The sequence below is a fragment of the Spermophilus citellus genome (assembly GCF_964194105.1).
Source record: "Spermophilus citellus genome assembly, chromosome: 7".
Taxonomy (NCBI): Eukaryota; Metazoa; Chordata; class Mammalia; order Rodentia; family Sciuridae; genus Spermophilus; species Spermophilus citellus.
The window spans coordinates 65,038,152-65,053,559 of record NC_138188.1 but is presented as its reverse complement, the minus strand read 5'-3'; the positions used below and the strand labels follow the sequence as shown (position 1 = coordinate 65,053,559).

The 15,408-nt window shown below is 38.7% G+C and overlaps 1 protein-coding gene across 17 annotated transcripts in view; it reads left to right on the top strand.

Annotated features, from left to right (window-relative positions):
- The window catches only part of MECOM (MDS1 and EVI1 complex locus), a 562,082-nt gene that overhangs the window by 87,335 nt on the left and 459,339 nt on the right, over window positions 1-15,408 (top strand). The window contains exon 1 of one of the 17 annotated variants that reach the window (XM_081301363.1): window positions 13,738-13,893. The exons of the other annotated variants lie outside the window; for them this stretch is intronic. The gene's annotated coding sequence lies outside the window, so the exon portion shown is untranslated. Of the gene's footprint in view, window positions 1-13,737; window positions 13,894-15,408 lie in introns of those variants that run through there. 17 annotated transcript variants of the gene reach the window in all.

Genomic DNA, 15,408 nt, shown 5'->3' with positions numbered 1-15,408 from the left:
CATTCTATCATGGCCAGAATAATGGTGTGTCTACACAATGTCCAAATTGGCTATTTAGTATTATCTCTATATCTCCAAACTTGTGATTGAAATACATCACTCTTCAGCTGTGGGTTGTGTGGTGTTGTGTGTGTGTGTGTGTGTGTGTGTGTGTATGAACTGCAGCTTTAGGAAAACAGTCAAAGGAATCCCATGCATTGATCTTAGATGAGTCACTTAACCTTTCAAAGTTTCAGTGAAATTATACTGTTATGCAAAAAAGTTCACTTGAAAGACTACCCAGGGCTTCAGATAACGTATCTATGATTGGAGATGATGCAGAGTGCTGAGGTTCAATCAGATAAGTGATTAATACCTTGCATCAGAGAATTCATTGTTTATTGCAGAATGTTGAGGAGGTTGAGGAAGATCATGTTTAATGGAAGGTATGCATAACATCCCTTACCCTGAGCAAAAATTATAATACCTTTTTTTGATATGCCAGCTATACCAAGGCTTTTCTGAGACTTAGGGTGCATTTCATCTTGAACTATGAATTGTAAAGATTTTTATTGTTTTCTGTCACAAACACAGCATCCTTTTATTGTGGTTTTTGATGCGTTAAATATGTTTTTATGACCCCCTATGTCTATTGTGCCTAGCATACTGTTGGTACTTAATAAACGTTAAATAATAATAATATATGTGCATATGAGATTTGTGGAAAGAAATGACATAGTGTTTTAGGTGCTGAGATTGTTCTTCTGGTGCCCGGGGAAAACATACAGATGAGCATATTACTGGGAATAGATTAGAAGAAGCCATCAATAGCAATGTCATCTCCCTAAAATATGATGTGGCTCTGTCAGCCACAAATCACGAACTCCATCTCCTCCCTTACATCACTGTGAAACTCTGATGTGCAAAGTTGAAATCCCGGAATAATAGAAATGGGTATATATAGACACCTTAGAATTTTGCAAATTAACAAATGATGCTGTCTTTTCTTGCATATCAGTAAATTTGTACAGTTGAGAGGGAAATGTTAGGGTGAGCTTTGGCTTGTTTCTTTCTAACTCTGAAGGGAATCTATCTAAGGAGCTGTTGTGGGTGTTCTCTTCTTCATTCCTGGGGATGAAGGGGAGGGGCTCCAGGTACTGTCTTTTCAGGGACCATTTCCCCTTCACTGATATTCCTGTCAGGCACCTGCATCAGCACAGTTCCCCGAGTCGAGCTACTCACGGCTTCCCTTCCTTTTCCAGCTGGATGCAGCCCAAAACATCAGCTCTCTGCTTGTGCCCAAAGCCTCCCACATCAAGGGAGGAAGTGTTTGTGTAAGATAAAAAAAAACAAAAAAAAACGGGACGGGGACAATGCAGCATCCCCAGACGACTCATCTGTTCCTGTGTGTCCTTTGGCTCTGCCTCGATGAGCTCATTAGCCAAAGAAGGCAGGAAGATCTGCTACCCACATTTTGTGAATCGTCAGGTCTGTTCCTCTTTGGGGAGATATGCCCACAGCCTCTGCCAGTCTTCCAGGAGAGCTGTTCCCCCCCACCCCCACCCTGTCCCTGGGGGAAGAGTTTAAGTCCATTTTACTGCCCCCCTCCCACCTTCCCTGCTGGCAAAGGCTGTCTGGGTAGAGTGAGAGAGGGTCCCGGCTGCAGTTGTTCTTTTTAAAGAACAACTCTTCTTTCTTTGTTTTATCTTTTTGTGCTTTCTGAAAACGTTACTTTGATGGAGCCACTATGAAGGTGAAGCTGTGAGACTGAGGGTCTTTCATGCTTTTTATGCCCCAAAGTTCTTTTTGAGAGGCTTTTGTGAGGACGTAAATTTCCAGTAGCAACAGGTATATTTTTCCCTGAGTACAAAGGCCAAGTGTAAGTTTTTCCGCAAGTTAAAAAGGGTCTGTTCTTTTCTTTTTGACCTTGATTTTTTTTTTTCTGGGATATTCTGCCTTGCCTCTGCTTTGGCTGTATTATTCCCTGACCCATCCAATTACCATTTCTATCAGCGCTTCAGAAAGATTATGCTTTTTGGGTGTTCTGTAGATGTCTTTCCAGTGGCTTCACTTGATGAATGTGACAAGTTTTGTGTTTTCTCCCTCCCCTCATTGAATTGAAAAGTTTTTTTTTTTTTTTTTTTTTTTGATAAATACAGGCCAATAAGTGCCCAAAGGCAGCGTTTCAATGGCTGCGAAGTCTTTCAAGGTTAGGACTTAACCTCCGTTCTCCCTAATTCAACTCCAACCTTCAGTTTGAAGCCAATCAAGAATATCAGATGATACTTAAACAATGAAGGATTTCTGATATTCAGGTACTGCCTCTGTTCAATAGGATTGCAAATTCTTTGTGTGAAGAAAGTCGGTTTTGCTCTAAAGTACTGTCACAAAAAGTGAAATTACCATTTGCTTGGAATGATGCCATTCATCATTGTCAGAATACTAAGCATTGTAAGTAGCTAGGCCTCTCCAAATTAATGCCTTGTTTTGCATCGGCTAAATTTCCCAAATCCTTGAGGATGGGTCATACAAAACTCATCTCACCCTTTTAATTTATCAATCCAATATGAGTTCTGTGAAAGGGAGCTTCATTCAGTCTTAGCCCTTTTATTTACAGTCTAATTCTAAAAGAAAAGGAAATAAGATATGAAAATAAGTTGGAAAATAAGATAAATCTCTCAGTGAAATCACCAGATCTACCCAGTCCTGTAGCAAAACCTCCATAATTCATTTGTAGGTCAGCTCAAGGGATTAGCCATGACGTATTTGGAAATTCATTTATTTTTATTTTATTTTGCTGTTTCTTATGCATAAGGGTAATGCTGTCCCCAAGGCTTTTCAGGTAGCCCTCAAATCTTGACAACATTTGCTGTCTCTGAGGCCTAAGCCAAAATTAATTTTCAAATAAACAGCATAAAAATGTATGGAGTTGTATAAATTTGAATACAAAATGCATTTGTTTTGTTTGCTTACACACATACATACATACTGTCTGTTCAGCCAAAAACCATAATATGACATTGAAATTAATGGCCATATGCACATCATGAAAGTCAAAAAAGTTTTTCTTTGAGTTTAAAAAAATATATAGAACAGGCAGCGTTTTATTTCATTTCCATCTCAAAATGTGGTCTTTAACATATCTTCAGAGGATTTTTTTTTAATTGTTCATTTTTTCCTACAAGGAAATGAAAACTCTCCATGGGACAAACTGGTAGCCGGAAACCTGCATGTCTTTTATTTGTTCAAAGCAATCTGTTGTCTTGGGAGATACAGAGGTATTTTCTTCCCGAAAGTTACAAAAAAATAAAAAGAAAAAGAAAAAAGAAAAGGTAAATGAAATTATGCCCCTTGATTTCCTGCCTCTAACACAAGATAAAAGCAACGTAGAATAAAAATGGGTAGAAATCTGCTGAGGTTTATATTGGGTTTTTCTGCTTGGAGGCTACAAGGAAAAGGAAAAGGATTCTGTCATTAGACAAAGGTGGTCCAGGAGGCAGGCGATTTGGCTCATGGTCTCTTGCTGCTGCCAAAGTCAGATACCTGAATGTTCTTCCCAGGCTGACCAGCCCACAGGCAGCCTAAAATACCACGAATGCCATAATTCTCCTTTTCCAAAACTCAAGCCCTTAAAATGGTTGTTAAATATGCTTCCACCAGGGGGCTTTGTATACATTTGCAATATTTTTTGTTTGTTTACATATTTCTTAAAAATATTAAGAAATGAACTTCAGCAGAGCAAGGCATGGAAGTTGCCTTCCTTAGCCTTTTGAAATCTTTATTATACAGAAAACAAAACCGGCTCCCCTCTCCTGCCCTGTGGCCTCTGATGTGCAGGAGGTCTGTGAAAGCAGAGGGGTGGGGAGAGGGCTGGAGGAGGCAGGGGCCGCGTCCAGGCCTGCTGGACTGCTGCCAGGGGAGGCTCTTTTGCCTTCATCTGAGCTCGTTGACGGACACTGTTGGGGTTGGATTGCTCAGCTGAAAATAACCGTAGATGTGTTGCTTTTCAAATTTATTTCTTTTTAAATTTAACCTGTTATTTGGGCTAGTGGTACTTATATTTTTCCATATGATTGCAGCACCTGTGAATACAGAAAATGTCATAGTTATGAGCAGTTTAACTGTCTCAACATGCAAGAAAGAGGAAGTATTATGGCAATTAATAACATAAAAAAAATGCCACATCTCCACAGTTTTTCCTTGGGATATCACAAAAGAGCTCTGGACAAGGGGGTTACAGACTAGAGTCTGAGCACTGTCCTGTCTTCAGCTTGCTGGATTTTACTGGGAAAGCATTTTTATATGTCTATGCCTCAGTTCCCTCATTAATGTTGATTTACAAAGGCCTTTCTGTATCTGACATTCCACAAAAGCTTGGGTTGCTTCACTCTTTCGTTTCTGCTATTCAGGGCAGTATTACCAAATATAATTATATTAATGGCTAAAAATAAATAAAATTAGAGGAGACTGCATGTGTAGCACAACAAACATGAATTTTGGATTAAGAGCATCCTAGATTTGAATGCAAGTTCTGCCCTATGCTATGTGGGAGCAGGGAAGGAGACAGAATGGTCAGATTGTTCTGTAAACCTTCGTTTACTTACTGTAAAATGAGAGGTCAGGGTGGAAGTTTTTCTAAGGTTCTTTCCAGAGGTATGCTTCTGGGACTTTTGAAGTGTTTGAACATCGGTAGGGCCTTACTGGCACTTCTTGGCAGTGATTGTGGTCTACATCTCTAGCCTAGCTGGGAGCAGTGGTACATGCCTGTGATCCCAGTGACTTGGGAGGCTGAGGTAGGAGGATCATAAGTTCAAAGCCAACCTCAGCAAAAACGAGGTGCTAAGCAACTCACTGAGGCCCTGTCTCTAAATAAAATACAAAATAAGGCTGGGGATGTGGCTCAGTGGTTGAGTGCCCCTGAGTTTAATCCTGGGTTACCTCCCCACCCCCCACCCTGGTTGGGATTTTGAGTCGCCTAATTATCTCTTTGAGTTCACACCTCGACAGTCATCTGGTGGCCAAATTGACGGAAAACTTAGGCAAAGACCCAAGACTTGGTCAGCATATTAGAAGATGAGAGGCTTCCCCTGACCTGTGCTAAAAATGAGGGAAAAAAACTGGAGAACCATAGCTGATTTTGGTCCAGGCCAGGAGAAGAGATCAGCTGCTAATGTCACTCAGGATTTAAGTCCTTTCTCACCATGTTGGATGAAAACTTAAGAAACTCTGGGTATAGAAATTGTTCCCACAGTGGAGTGATGAGGTTTTCAGGTATTCATCCCTGCCTACGTGTGCAAGAGGAGAGGAAGTAGGCGGCTTTGGAGTCTAAGTAGCTTTGTATTGGGAACAAAATCTGGAAAGACATGGGCTGCAGTGGGGGCTTGGGATCTCTTTCCTAAGAGCCAGGGCTGGCTGAATGGTCGGTGGGATCCAGATTGGCAGCTGATCACTGGAGGAGACTTGGAGAGGTTATTAAATACCCACCCCAGACTGTCATTTGCAAAATGGGGGAAATGACAAGTCCCTTAGTGGGGGTTACAATTGGTAAAAAGCCTTCCTGGTACCTGTGATTAGCAAATGGTAGTTGTAGCTTTTACTATTTACCATTGCTTTAAAATGGGCTGAACCACAGTGCAGAGAGGGTACTGGAAAGTATTCCCTTAAGCTCCCTGCAGAGGAGGAGACACCATGCAGGACCCTGTGGTGAAGGCTGGAGGGAGCACAGCCTCTCCCATTGGGCACATGCCCGGCACCTCTTTTAAAAATATTTTTTATATATTTGTTTTTTAGTTGTTGTTGGACCATTTTATTTATTTGTACGTGGTGCTGAGAATCAAACCCAGTGCCTCACACATGCTAGGCAAGTGCTCCACCACTGATCGACAACCCCAGTCCCAGACACCTCTTTTCACAGTCTTTGTGTCTTTGCCTCTAAAGCCCTCCCTCAGCCACCTGTGGGGTATACACTGGAGACTACCAAGCATCTCCTATTTCCTCCTCACCCCATATTAAAGACCACAAACCCCTTCAGATATTTCTAATAACTACCTAAGATGTACACTTTAGACAGATACAAACCTTCCGCCTAAAATTTATCTCAAAGCTATGCCAGGGTCCCTGACTCATCAAGCCCATCTGGAGGTCCACTCCCAACATTTACTTGCAAGTTGGTGGACTTTGGAACAATGTTGTCAGTGGAGAGCCAGAATGCCCTGGGGCCTGGATAATCCCAGCAGTTAAAGGATGGAAGCCATGACTGGGCCAGTGGTTTTTCTGGCATTTGGTTCCCTTTGGGAAGTGGAGCGAGGAATGAGTGGCTTTGGGCTCTGCCAAAGCTGGCAGCTACAATGGGAGAGTAAGCTCATAGTTGCCAGGTGGATAGGGCTGGGTAGAGTTATGGCAAGAAGACGGTAATATAGGGAGGGGGCAGTTAGAACTGTAGAGAACATGAGTGATGAAATTACTCAGTTTACCCCAGACCAGGATGGCTGATCTTCCTTGTTGTGTCTCATTCTGTTGGCGGCTCTCTGATGCCATTCTCCAGAATGCATTGAATTGACTGAAGTGGGGATACCTGATGGTCAGATTCAACTCACCATTTATCAGATGCTTACAGATGTCCTCCTGTTTGCTAGCCACAGGGGTCAGAAGCCAAGGATAGTCCTACTCTCAAAGATTTCAAAGCCTGCATCCCTGAAGTCACTGCATAAACTCAGGCAGCTCCCTTAGCCACAATGAACTTCTTTTTCCCTTTCTCCTTTGTTAAATAGATTATGTGTGCCTCATGGGGTGGTGCTAAGCTTTGTGAGATAAAACCTTTAAAACAGAGGCATATAAAACATGCTCAATATGTCTTGCTTTTGCTCCACCCATTATCTTGGACCTGTCTTCCCCAAAGTTTTTTTTTTTTTTTTTTCAGGTATCTGGGATTGAACTCAGGGGTACTCAACCACTAAGCCACATTCCCAGCCCTTTTTTGTATTTTATTTAGAGATAGGGTCTCACTGAGTTGCTTAGGGCCTTGCTAAGTTGCTGAGGCTGGTTTTGAACTCTCCATCCTCCTGCCTCAGCCTCCTAAGCTATTGGTATTACAGGAGTGCACCACCTTGCCCAGCCAAAGTTCTTATTAACATGCATTTCTAGCAGACTTTGCCCACCTAAACAGAGGGGTCTTGATGTGTAAATTTCTCCTGGGCTTGTAGGTGGGCTCTGCATGTGTACCCAGGTGTATATATTTCCAGGGTTGGTAAATACCTGAACTGTTCTAAATTTTTAAATGAGGTGATGTTCCTATGTCATGGAGATTTCCTTATATTAAGCCTTATTATTTCAAACCTTTTAGTGTTCAGAGGAAGAAAAGGGAAAACTTGATAGTTAATGTGATAATTCAAATAAAAAAAAACCCACTTGTTTCATTTAACTCAGTGGACCATACCATAAAAAAGATATGCAATTCTCACTGAAGTATTTTTTTTTTTCACCTTTTCTGAAAGTTTATTAAATCTGAGATTCAATGTCTAACAAAAAATAGAATAAAAGTAGGAAACTATGTGGTTAATAGTAATGAAAATGCTAAATTTTCTACCAAATTTTTAATTGCAAAATCAATAAAACTGTATTAATAAAGACTTTTCCACCACAAAAATCCAGTTAAACCCCATGAATGTTTCACTAAGGTATTTTTAAAAGGGCACCTGAATTATTGTTATTTCCATTTGACTAACATAAGACCTATTGTAGAAACTTGGATTATGGGATGTAAGTGTGTGATAAAATTTGGGAAATAAATGAAATAAATTCCCAATTTATATACATATATATTCCCAATTTCATATACATATATATGAAATAAATAAGCTATATACACATATAGCTTGTTTGTGTTTTATAGTACAATAAACATATGCACTTGTTTTTTGAAACACATGTTTTTTTCCACTTTCCACCTGTATTCTGATTCTTTACTCTTGTCAATTTTAAGCAAGCATACTCTGGGAGAACTAAGCTCAAAACTTCTTTTTCCTAATGTTGAACTCTCAAATATTGATGAGTCTTGGCTGTTTTACATATGTAACATTTTGTCTTTAGAATACAAGTAGATTTCTTGTACATTTGAGTTGCCTTAGAATTGAAATCAACCTTTTCTTTCTCTCTCTCTCTCTCTCTCTTTTTTTAAATTAATATTATTAAGTCCCTTATGATCATTGGAATCGACTCCACAGTTTTTCTTCAACTTTTTTCCCTAATGCTTCTAATGGTTTCCTTTTATTGAAACAGTCTGGAAACAAATGGAAATAATTAAATAGTTCATCCCTGATAAGACATACTCTAATGCATTGTGGTAACCATTTTTAAGTGAACAATTGTTTTTGATGAAGCTCTTAGTTGGCCTGTTGTTTTTCTGGGCACTTTCAAAGAAAGAAGGGAGACTTAAAGGCCCAGGAGAGTGCCTGCCTTTGACATTTCTGAGAGTAACTATGATAATTGTGAGTACTTCTGGGTAATCTCATGACAGGAGGACAGTCTTGAGACTTGAATCAGCCTCCTTTTCTTTCATTCTGTTCCCCAAACACCTGCAACTCTGTGCAAAGGAATCTATGAATCACTGGGTCTATTGTCCACTTAGTGCCCTGTCCACTACCCCTCACCTTGGAACAAATCTGCTGCCTTGAATAAAATGTGACTGGCAATCTGAATTCTGAAATGTTCCCGAAGGAAGAAGGGCAAATAATCTTTCATGGAATAGCTAAACATCAAAGTTTGTACCACATTTTGAAGTTTTCTGTAAATGCAGACTAGATGGCCAAAAGTTGAAAGAACACACATTTTGGGCTGATTTGCCTTGACCATTTGGGGGCTTCTTGTTCTTAAAAGATGTTTCCAAGGACTAGTAGATCAGCAAGCATATAGGCTGTATCAGTACCAAAGTCTTCTGTTATTTGGATTATTAAGTTAGAATGGATAAATCTGCTGCTTTAAAGTCTGAAGAGGGACCAGGCCAGTTGTAGTTGTGGACGGTGGTAGAGTTGGTGGAGTGTTGATCTGAGAAGATGAAGTTGGCTTTGTGAGCCTGCTTATCCTCTATGATGGGTCTCCTGGGAAGGGCTGTGTGCCCAGGATATGTCCCCGAGTGCTGGTTACCTTTGCATTCTGGCTTGTCTGCCAGGGTGCACCCTCTACTGGAACAAAAGAATAATCATTGCCTCCAAGATCAGGCAGGGACTTAGAATCTGACCTCTTTCAAGGCAGTGATTTCTTCTTCCTTAACAGCAAGTCAGTGGGAGAAGCATGGCTCTCCGTGTTGGGTCCTTCCAAGAATGGCTCCTTTTGCGGTCATTCTGGAAGAATTGAGAGTCTCTAGGCTTTTGTGGGTTGGACAAGTCAGTGCCTCCCAGGAGGCAGAGAAGTTAAGGTACCAGATTCCTGTTGCTACATAGCTAAACAGTGTTGCATTCGGCTGGAGCACTTTGAACCACGACATTTGCGTTTTTGACCCATGAGCTTCCTCACCACAGTAAACTGCAGTCTTTTCTGGTGCTTGTTTCCCTGTCTCACTTCCCCAGCCAAATACAAAGAAATACACAGTTCTGATTGGCCACACCAGAGTGAGTGGGCTTCTTGTTCTTAAAAGATGTTTCCAAGGACTAGTCGATCAGCAAGCATATGGGCTGTGTCAGTACCAAAATCCCTGGGAGACTGCAAGTGACTTCTTTTAGGTGGGTCATCTTCTCTGAATCTGTATCAGTGTCAGGTCCTGATTAATTCATTTAGAGTACCCTGTTAATTTATTTTAGAGATAAACTTCTAGACTCTTGAAAGCAATTTTCATTCTGTTGAAAAGAGTGAGTTTCAGGTGCCCATTTTTTTTTAAAAGCAAGGTTTTATATTGAATATTAAGGAAAACCACAAAAATATTGACCATCTATATATCTTCAAATGTACATCCTGTTGTCTCTGATATGGCTTAGCTAATCTTACTTTAGGTGGTGTGTAGTGTGTGTGTGTGTGTGTGTGTGTTACTTTACAGATTAGAACTTGGGTCTTCTGGAATACCTATCCCCTCAAGCCTATTCATTTTTCTTTCCCTCCAGGGTTGTCATTATCCTGGACTTTGATGTTTAGATATTCCATGAATGTTTTTATACGATTTCTATGATGAACATAATGTTCTTTTTTTTAAAAAATCTTTATTTATTTTTTATGTGGTGCTGAGGATCGAACCCAGTGCCTCACACGTGCGAGGCAGGTGCTCTACCACTAAGCTACAGCCCCAGCCCCATAATGTTCCTTTAATATAACTTTATTTTGCATGTTTTAAAACTTTAATTAAATGGAACCAACTGTTTATGTTATGTGGAGCTCTTTTTTACCTGAACACTGTGCTTTTGTGATTTATTTGTGATATTACATATAGGTCAAATTCATTCATCTTTATTGCTTTATAATACTCCATTATATGAAAATAGAACAATTAAGTTATCTATTTCCCTATTGATTAAAATGTAGGTTATTTTAAATTTTTTATTACTATGAACGATACCACAATGAACATTGTTTGTAACCTGTATGTACATGTATATAAATTTTATAGTGTATATATCTCACATTTTTTAGCTTTATTAGATATTATTGTTACTCTCTAAAATAATTGTTCTAGTTTTACTCCTACCAGCTGTGTATAAAAGCTCTAATATGGCACACAACCTGACCCTTTTAAATTTTATACAACTTTTAAATTTTTGTTAATATTATGGAATTAAATTACATTTTGATATTTTAATTTAGAATTCTCTAATTATAAGAGAAGACTGCATATCTTTTCCTTTTATTGTCCCTTGGATTTTCTTTTCTGAAGTGTTATGATTATTTTCCTATTGTCTTGATTAGAGTTACTTATATTTTTCTTACTGATTGATGGGAATTCTTTATAAGTTATTAGATGCTAATTTTTAGAATACCCACCTTTTTACTATAAAAAATAATATACCCCCACCAGGGAAAATTGGAAAAAATAGAAAAGAAAGAAGCCGCCTCTAAGAAGTATAATTCCACTTCTTCTAACCAAAATGAGTCAACATTTATAGCTAGTCTTTTTTTTTCTCATGACATTTTTACATAATTATAATTATAATGTGAATAAAACTTATGTTATATTTTTTCAACTGTAATTTTGAACTTTTTTGATGCTGCTATACAGCATTTGTAGCTTATCATTCAAAATAGCTGAATGATGTATTACTGAGTTTACCTGTCACTTTCCATTTTATGAATACCATTATGAAGAAATACTTAATGTCTAAAACATTTGATATTTTATATTATGTTCTTAGAAGGGAGCCACAGAAGTTTGGTTATGGGACAATGGGAATATACATTTTTTAAAAAAAAGCAAAATGCATAAGAAAAAGTGTTAATCGGTGCTGGCAATCTAAAGAAAACAGGGTTCCAAAAAACTCAAGGGAGCCCAGCAGGAATCTGGAGTGTCAGTTCACCTTAATGAGCAGGCAGAAAACTAAAATCTTTGGTATCTCCAATCACTTTTTTGACCCAAAGCAACATTCACTATAGACACTTTCTTTCCTGCTTTTGCAACAATTTGGCCTTGAAAGGCAGAGAATTTCTTAGCACTATAGCATAATGCTTATAGGTTAATATGTGTGTGTTTGTGTGTGTGTGTGTGTGTGTGTGTGTGTGTGTGTGTGTATAGTGCTTTTGCCCACAATACAAATAAGTATGAATGAGCAGAATAGGGTTTCTCAATATACATAAAAAATTTATTTATATATATAAATAAATTTTTACTGATTTGTAAACACTGATAAAGGAAAGTGGTCAGTTAATTTCAGGTCATGAAATTGGACATACAAATAGAGGGAGTATGTACAGGGAAATATGCTTCCCTGTATATTAGTTGATAGTCTTAGAGAACATAAGCATATCAGCACTCCTTGGTAGGGTGTTTATATGATTTACTTTTTGGCATTGGGGTAGAATAAAAGGTTCAGATTATCCTGTATGAAAAAACATTTATTTGGAAATATGTAATACATGCAGTCCTGAATTTACGATCTAGTTGTATTCCAAAAGTTTCTTTACAAGTCAGTTAATTAGAACTCAGATAGCATTTTCCCTTAGAAGTAATATTGTAAATGGTGCTGTGGTTTCCAGACGGGCACATAAAAGCCCATTTAATCTGTCATATATCTCAAAAAATAGCCCTGGTTTCAAGTCTAGCTTGGCCACAGTCTATTTGGATGATCTTGGGCACTTATATCACTTAAATTCCTAGTCTGTAAGATGAAGAATGAATTTTTGTGAGGATTACCTGAGATAATGTTTATGAAAATGCTTTATGAATTATAAAATGCTGTGTACAAGAAGCACATATAGTGCTTTTGCCCACAAAACAAATAAGTATGAGTGGGCAGAACATGGTTTATCAATAGAATTTCAGAATGGAGAACGTGCAGCCCAGGACATGGTCTGTTGGGGTGGAGCAAGCCTATTTTAGACTGCCTGTGTCTACTGTGTCTTTCCTATTCTAATTTTAATTTTTATGAGTTCACATCACAGTGAAATATCTATGTAACTTGAGAAACATAGATGCATACACACAACACAGATACATGCTAGATACACTGATGATAGTTTTAAAAACTGCTTGTTTGATCAAAAGAGTTTGAAACTTACTAGTCTGCTGATATCTTCACCCAGCAAAGCACAAAGAGCATGGCTATAAAAGGTGCTAGGTGTTATACAGGTAAACTGTTTATATGATTTTTTTATTTATCACATTATTTCTATTCAAAATGTACCTCATATAACTCTAGTTTTGACAACACAGTGTCTTTTAGCACCCTAACTCAGACCCTGTTGGTGGGATATTAGTCCTAGCTTGAGTGTTGGAGAGCTGTGTGTGTGTGTGTGTGTGTGTGTGTGTGTGTGTGTGTGGTGTGTAGATATTTTGAGAAGACATAGGATTGTAAAACTTTCTACATTGGCTTGAAAAATAATGAGAAGATCATTCTCTCTCACTGGATCTGTCATCATCCACTATTTTTTTCCCCTAGAAATTTAGGGTTGGCTAGGGACTTGGGTGCTTTCCCCCCAGAAGTTTAAGCATTGACAGGTTGAATGTGTCTTGCTGATGAGATACACTCTTAAGGATGAGACTGTGAGGATAAAGAGAACTGTAGCAGCTGTTTTTAGTAGCTAATGACTTTAGACTCCTGAATTAGGAAAAGTATACAATTAAAAAAACTATTAATCAAAGCAGTGTGTTGGAAACTGTCAAAGGGCCTCATTGTTATTTCGTGTAAGTCAACTTTCTGGGCTGGGACCCAGCATGGCTAAGTGGGTGTTGAGATACTTGCTGGATAGATTTAATGATACAAAATTAATGCAATGAAGGAGATTTGTGCCAATTATTTCTAGAACAAAAGACCAATGAAATACTTTAATTTTATCAGACACATCCATTTGGGCAGTGGATACTTAAGAATTTTATGTGAAAATGTAAACTGTGCCTTGGGATCCAAAAGAGAATGGGCGTCTAGTCGTGAGGGTCCCATGATATGGAAAACAGCAGAAAAACAGCAGGATGGAGGTGAATTATAACAGGTTTGACATAAATGAGCAAGACTAAATAAGTTTTGAAAGCAGTGGCCCATTCAGTTATTTCTTTTATTTTTCATATTTTTTCTCGACTCTGCAAAATAATAAGAAACAAAAGAAAAATCTGCTGAATGCCTAGTCATAGTTTATTGGAGCAGGAAAATAAGCCATTCCGAACCATTCTCTGATTTGCTGTGAGTGGCAGAATCATTCACCGTGGTGAATCATAGCGGGGAGAACCATTTGGAGTGATTATTTTCTGATGTTAAATTGCAAATGGTACAAGTGGAGTCAACAAAGGTATGAATTATTTTAAAAAATCTTTTTAAAAATCCTGTTATTGAAAATGTGTATTTATATGACCAGCTTATGACTTCATTTTACCAGCTTATAACTTTATTTCACAATAGCCAAGCCTTAAGAACATGTCTCTTTGTTTTTATATTTGGCTACTTAAAAGCTTTCCTAGTTAATATTTTTGTGTTGAAATAGTATAATTGTCCTAGAAGCTGTATGATGTTATAATGGTGAGATAATTTTGGTTCAGGTGGTTGGATTGAAGAGCATATCTGCATTTCTTGACTCTTGCTTTGGTGAATAAGGAACCTGTTGGCTATTCAACAAAGAACATAACTGAGGGATTAGCTCTCCCTGGGTGAAACTTGTTGATAATATGCAAACACTTTATCATTAATATAATAGAAGGCATTATAATCCATGATGGCATGGACAATGTACTTGATGCTTGAGATGAAATACTATTTGCTTTTAGTAACCGTGTAGTGTTTTGGTTGAAGAACTGCAGGTTGCCTGGCTCTTTAAGGCAGATCTCTGGTATTCAAACTGTTGAGGTAAAAAGATATTCTGTACTCCAGTGTCTGCTTTGTGAGAACACTTCATTTTAAGAGGGTGGAGTGGAATGCTTCTGTTTAAACTTAGGAGGAACCATGAAGGTGGAGGTGGGGTGTGTACATTCCACAGAATGCCCCCCCCCCCTTTTTTCTAACTAACTATGATTGGGGCACTGTGGTTGGCCTCAGTTTTTAATGGCCTTCAAAACTATTTTTGACAGTGAAACTGGTTGGTTCTTAAGGGGAAAGAAGATGGAGATTCAGAAGAGGAAAATTCCTTTGCTATCCTTAAAACTTGATATCCTGACTGCACACAGAGGGTACTATTCAAGGTAGGGCCTACAGCATTTCAGGCCTGAGAGAGTCATTGGGGGAGATAATTATATAGGTATGGCACATGCTTGGCACCCCTTATGCTGTGTCAAATTTTTAGCCTCTATATTAATTGTCTTGGAGTAACAATTTCCCCCCAAATTTAGCAGCTTAAAACAATAAATATTTGTTATCTCTTCTAGTTTCTGTGGGTCAGGAAACTGGGAGTTTGTGTTATAGGGTAGTTCTGACTTTGGGTCTCTGGTGAGGTTGCAGTCCCAGATATTGTTTGTGCCAGTGGGCATCTGAAGCCTGGGGAGCATCTGTTTCCAATGTCCTTCATGTGAGGCTGTGAGGAAGAGGAGTCTCTGTTCCTTGCCTCATGAGCATCTCTGTAAATGAAGGAGGTGGGCCTTTTATGTCCTTGTCTCTGAATCACATACTATCTCTTCTTTTTATTCTCCTTTTTAGAATTGAGTCACCGAGTTCAGCCCACACTCAATGGGAGGGGATCATGCAGGGGGTGACTATTGGAGGGCAGGGCTCCCTAGAGCCATCTTAGAGTCTGGCTACCACAGCCCCTTTCACTAGTTTTGTTCAGTTACTTTTTGACTCAAAAGATTATGGCTATCTACTTAAGCCATTTCATTTT